We start from the raw sequence: 6,164 nt of genomic DNA on the forward strand, positions 1-6,164 counted from the left end.
CTAATAGACCAAAGACTGGTACTGGTTCTGACCCACTGTGCTGGTATTGTGGACTTCTTCTCTAAAACCACTAGTGCAACATTCTGTAGGACAAACACCCTTGCTTCCTCCCCGTTTCTGAATGAATAAACGACATCAAAATTGGGAGAGGAACACTTATGTAGTCCTAAAGGAGGACAACCAAATGCAAAATATGCCTACATTCTTTCAATAAACTGTGAAAGGTATCTGCTTTTTGAGAATCAGGGAAATTTGCACAGAGGCTGGATATAAAATATTCATTTTCTTGGGAACAAAAGAGCAGTTTTTTCATATCCTATCATTCTACCACAAATACTCAAAATGTGTATTTTGAGAAATGTTCATTTTGTCCCTAAAATACTTCAGGAAAAATGAATAAGGAGTAAAAGAGAGAATGAAATGAAGGCCGGTCTTGATTTAAAAACGGATAGCTGCTATGGTATGCCTAGCTGCTATGGAGTGAATTGTGTCCACCCTTGACTCCCAATATAATGCTATTAGGAAGTAGCGCCTTTGGGAGGTACCCAGGTTGACATGGGGTTTTGATGGTGGTCCCTCATGATGAGATTAGACTCTCCCTCTTTTTCTCTCTTATTCTCCCTCTTCTTCCTTCCCTTCAACCACCACATGTGAGAACATAGCAAGATGAGAAAGACTGATGCGAGTCAAGACTGTCTCTGCTGGGAACTCAATTGGCCACCACCTTGATGTTGCATAGTCTCAAGTCTATGACAATCTGTGGGACTCAGAGGTTAGTTTTGTAGTTATCGATGCTGAATGGTGAAATATAGGGTTCATGACACTCTTCTTTCTTATATCTGTTATTTTCAAAATAGTTTTGCAATAAGAGGTTTACAGAAATCCATTTTGAAGTTTCTGTCTTAGTGATACTATCGTCTCAAATGAGTGTCTCTCAGGCTTGCTTTCCCTGGCCACTGCACTCTAACAAGCACAGACCCTCATCCAAAAACCCTCCCTCCATCAAAACAATAATTATGCTTACCAAAGTAGAAAGGTGGGAGAGGGATAATTTGAGATTAATATATGTATACTACTTTATTTAATAGATAACAAAGACCTACTGTACAGCACAGAAACTCTACTCAATTGTCTGTAATGTCCTTAGGAGAAAATAATCTAAGAAACAATAGGTACATGTGTATGTATAAGGGAATTAATTTCGCATACAACTAATATTAATACAATGCTGTAAGTCAACTACACTCCTGTACAAACCAAAACCTGAATTTAAAAAAATATATATGCTTACATGTAGAGACCCATGGAGTTCTTTAGACTCGCAGGATGTCAGATATGATGCTGGAGATGGCAGACTGGGTGCAGAAATCTAGACATTATCTGAGTTGCATTTTCCTGAGCTTTGGTGTCCTTTGCTTCTAGTGTCTCGTTTGATTTGTCTTTGGAAGATCTAATACAAGGGCTTGGAGACACCAGCTGGGTGCTAGTTGAAGGACTAGAGGGAGGCGCTAGTGGGAGAGTGAAATCCCAGCTCCCTAGCCTTGGTTTGGGGCACGATTGAGGCACAGCTTATATCCCAATTTCCCTGTGAAAACAGGCTGTAGCTTCCTTCTCCGTGACTTGCAGGATATCAGACTCAGACTGGTTTAATCCTTTTCCATGTCCTGCTTCTCTTGAGGCCTCACTGGTTTCTCTGGGAGAATTTTATTTTATTTTATTTTACTTTACTTTATTTTATTTTTATTTTTATTTTTGGCAGCACTATGTCTTCATTGAGGAGAAGGCAGACACCACTCTGGTACTCTCGCCTGGAAAATCCCATGAACAGAGGAGCCTGGGAGGCTGCAGTCCATGGAGTCGCTGAGGGTCAGACAGGACTAAAAGACTTCACTTTCACTTTTCACTTTCATTCACTGGAGAAGGAAATGGCAACCCACTCCACTGTTCTTGCCTAGAGAATCCCAGGGACGAGGGAGCCTGGTGGGTGATTGTCTATGTGGTCGCACAGAGTTGGACACAACTGAAGTGAATTAGAAGCAGCAGTACGTCTTCATTGCTGCTCAGGACTTCTCTATTTTCAGTGAGCAGGGGCTCCTCTGTAATTGCAGTGCACTGGCTTTTCAATCCTGTGCATCTCTAGATGTGGATCACAGGCTCTAGACCACTCAGGCTCAGTAGCTGTGGTCCACTGGCTTAGTTGCCCTGGTGCATCTGCAATCTTCCCAAACCAGGTCTCAAGCACATATCTTAAGTACTGGCTCAAAAGGGGAAACTCTCTGGATGGAATCTGAAATAAATCACTTTTACATGAAACTTGGCAACATAGACTATTTATGAGAATACTGATAGAGAATTGTCTCTGCTTCAAGCAAGCTCCTGAAATCAGGACTGATTGAGGTCCCTGCCCCGCCCCGCCCCCCCCCCCCGACCCCAGGTTCCTACAGGATCTTGAAGCTCTCCTGCCATGTGGCTTTGTTCTTGCTTCAGTTTCTGAATCCCACACTAGAGCACAGCTTCCAGAGGGCAGGGCTGTCACTTGACTCACTTGTAAATATTCTTCAGTACATATTGTCTCATTCAGACCCTAATGTCAAGAAAAGGCTAACACAAATATCAGTTATTTTATTACGAGTGTTAGGTTACAAGTTCAACGACTGTAATCAAAACCTTATTAATATTGTCAAATACAATACAATTTCAATTATCTTTCATATAATGTTATTGCAGGTCTCTCCACAGAGATGAGGGCCCACTTCTTTCTTGTCACATCTTCCACCTATGCTTCTTACCTCTGGTCTAACATGTCTGCTCCAGCTCCTGTCATTATATCTCCATTCCAGCTAGTGGGACAGAAAATACTACTTCCATTTGGAAGTGACATATCACCTCTACTCCAATTCCACTGGCCGAAGTATCTTCCATTGTCATGGCAAACCTGGGGGTTATGGGCACACAGAAGGGCAGGGGAATGTGATCCTACTGAATAACATTCACGATGAGTAACAAGGGCCACCACCCTTCATTCATATCCCTGTATTCATTCTTCTTTGGTTCTTCCCAAACAACTGTCAGTCTGTTTTGGCCTGCAGAGGTGGATATGGATGAGGTTATAAGAAAGGACATGGCCCAGGCTCTACAAATATGGAAAAAAACAAGAATGGAAAGAAGATAAGAATGCATAAAAATTCAAAATCTAAAGTAAAGCATGCTTATAATCATAATTTTGCATGTATACAATTTAGGTATAATGGTTGGTAAATCAATTTATAAAATAAAAATAAGAGAAATGTAAAATATACATATATTCACTAAACACAACAAAATAACAAGTCTACATCATATTAAACACCTAGTAGTATCAGGATTAAGTTTGGATGCACATTGTGTTAAACTAAAACATCTAAAACTTTAGTAAGATAAATTTGATTTTTCTCTCCCACTGAAAAAAAGCTGGAGGTGGGCCAGCAAGAACTTGGGTGCTATCTATCTCCAAGGTTACATGATTGCCCAATACAACTGCAGGAGTTCCAGCCATCACAACTAAAATCCGGGAACTAAATTCCTACTTAGGAAGTAGGTGGGGAAAAGAAGAGTCCCATCTCTCAGCTGAATCAGCTCCTTGAAAGTAGTCTTCCAAGAAATCCCTCTTACAGATCTGCTTGCATCTCAAAGTCACCAGTCACAACTAAGAGCACGGGTAGTTAGGAAGTGCAGTTCTGTAGCTACTGGGCTGATGGCTATATAACAAAGTATTTTCACTTTTGAAAGAGAACCAGGGAATACATAATTTTGTAGACAGCCTGCAGCGCCTTCCTTAAAGAACAACAATAACAACAACCAAAAGAATGGAATAGCCTGAACGGCTGGGCACAGTGTGGGAGCCAGGGGAAAGGAGCAGCAATGAGAAACAGCTAGATGGATCTGATCTGTGCTCCAGGAAATAGAGGCAGACTGGTCACGAGAGACCTTCTAAAGACTGAAGTGAGGATTACACATACCACACGACCCAATTTGGTTTGAAACTGCTTTTCCAACTCAGGTCCCAAATCTCTCTCAATTGTTCAGCTTATTTCTATTCATATCACTTCTCCATTTAGTCCACTAGCATTACAAGATCCAGTATTGGGAACTTAGCAACACTTTCTAGAAGTGGGTAGAAACACAATGACTATTTCTACTTTAGTATTTGTTTGTCCTGATCAAGGCCTTTTGAAAAGACTGAAATGACTAGAATTATGGAGATCTCACGTTTCCTCTAAAATCCCAAACAAGAATGTGACTTCCTTGGACCTGGAGGGGATGCATTTACTTTGGATCCACAGGTCTTAGCAGAACAGTGAGTCCCCTGTATATGAAAAAATTACATATGAAAAGGGTGTTCAAAAATCCCAATTTCTTCATAAATCCAGCAAAGGTACTTAGGTAGCCAACTAAGACAACTGGCTATATATTACTGTAGTTTAATAGCTTTATGATACTTTTCACACAAATAATACATAAAAAACCAAACACAACAAAAGAAACATTTTTCATCTTGCAGTACCTGGATATGGCATGGCAACCCACTCCAGTATTCTTTTCTTGAGAATCCCCATGGCAAGAGGAGCCTGGCAGACTGCAGTCCATTTGTTGAAAATTCAGACATAGCTGAGCAAGTAAGCACACCTTTAAAAATAGAATAGTAGTGCCGTCTACATTATCACTGCATTTATTCTTCGTTTCAGACGGCATAGGTTTGAAATAAAAGTCCTGCACTATTGTACTCCATACAGTTCTGTACAGTAAAGTACACAAATGCACACCAATTTGTCTTGGATGTACCCACAACAATGTGTGTCAGATCTGTGAACAAACTGATGTGATTGCACTTGCAAATGCACTTTTACATGTTTGAAAGTTTTCTACTTGAACGTTTGTATGTAACAAACTTGCTACACAGGTTTTCAGTGGATGTATGTAGTGAAGGAACAAGAGAGGAGAGTAAAGAGCTGCCTGTTCTTTCCCTTTTTGTGGGTATTATGGCCACTCTGAATAGGAATTTCATTTGGTGTAATTGAAGCCCTGTGTATGGGAACATGGCTGCAAGTGATAGTGGACCAGAATCCCAGGAGGTAGGACAAGAGCTGTGGTTGGTTGAAAAGAGCCAAGAGTGTGAAATAGGAGGAAACAAGTTTTCACTGGTTTATGTGAAAGACTCGGCAAATATCATCCAGCTTTGTGTGTAGTGTTGAGCTGTGGTTTAGATGAGCAGTCCCTGTTGCCCAGGATGAGCAAAAGAGGAGAAGAGAGAGGAGACTGAACCATGAAAATCAAACATGAATGTCTAGTGTTGTCCATATATGTCAAGTATGTCTAGTATTGAAGAGATATAAGACCTGTCAATTTATCTGCTCCCTCCTGAGAAGAATTAGGGTTGTAAAAGAGGGAATGTCTGCACTATGCTAGCACCTTATTCTTCTGTCCAGTGAACATTAATTTCTAATGCCATTTTTTATAAACAGAGGATGTACATTGTATGATTGAAGTCTTCTAATGTACTGTTCCATAAAAACTTTTGATGCTGTTCTGTGCCCAGGCACATGGGTCCCTGGGGCCTGGCAGGCTCTGTTTTGGCTGCACAGTGCAGTGTACAGGGATCTACTGTCGTCTGGGCCCTGGGTTATATCTTCAGTTTGGGTTCACATCTGAGGAGTTAACTCTAGTTGGGTTTAATTCGATCATCTTGCTCTTTATCTTCAGTTTGTCCCATGTTCTTTCTTTCCATGTCTCTTTTTACCCCTGACTTCTCTGTGGCTGAGTAGTTTTTCGGATTCCCTGTTATATCTTGTCACTTTATTAACTGTAACTCTTTTTTTAAGTAGTTTTAATATCCATGGTATGCATATTTAACTTGCTATTCTATCATTATTAATTATGACAATTATTAAATTATTTATTTATCATTTCTTTGCCTGTACTGGGTCTTAGTGGGGCATGCAGGAACTTCCTTGTGTTAGGGACTCTCTATTTGAGGAGGGCAAGCTCAGTACTTGCAGCATTAACTTTATGTGAGACATTCAGGCTTAGTGCTCAGTGGCATGTGGGATCTTAGTTCTCTGACAAAGGAACAATGCTTTGCCATTTGCAAATGCTTTACATTGAAAAGCAGATCCTTAAACACTGGA

Source organism: Budorcas taxicolor, chromosome 25, assembly GCF_023091745.1.
Source record: "Budorcas taxicolor isolate Tak-1 chromosome 25, Takin1.1, whole genome shotgun sequence".
Lineage (NCBI taxonomy): Eukaryota > Metazoa > Chordata > Mammalia > Artiodactyla > Bovidae > Budorcas > Budorcas taxicolor.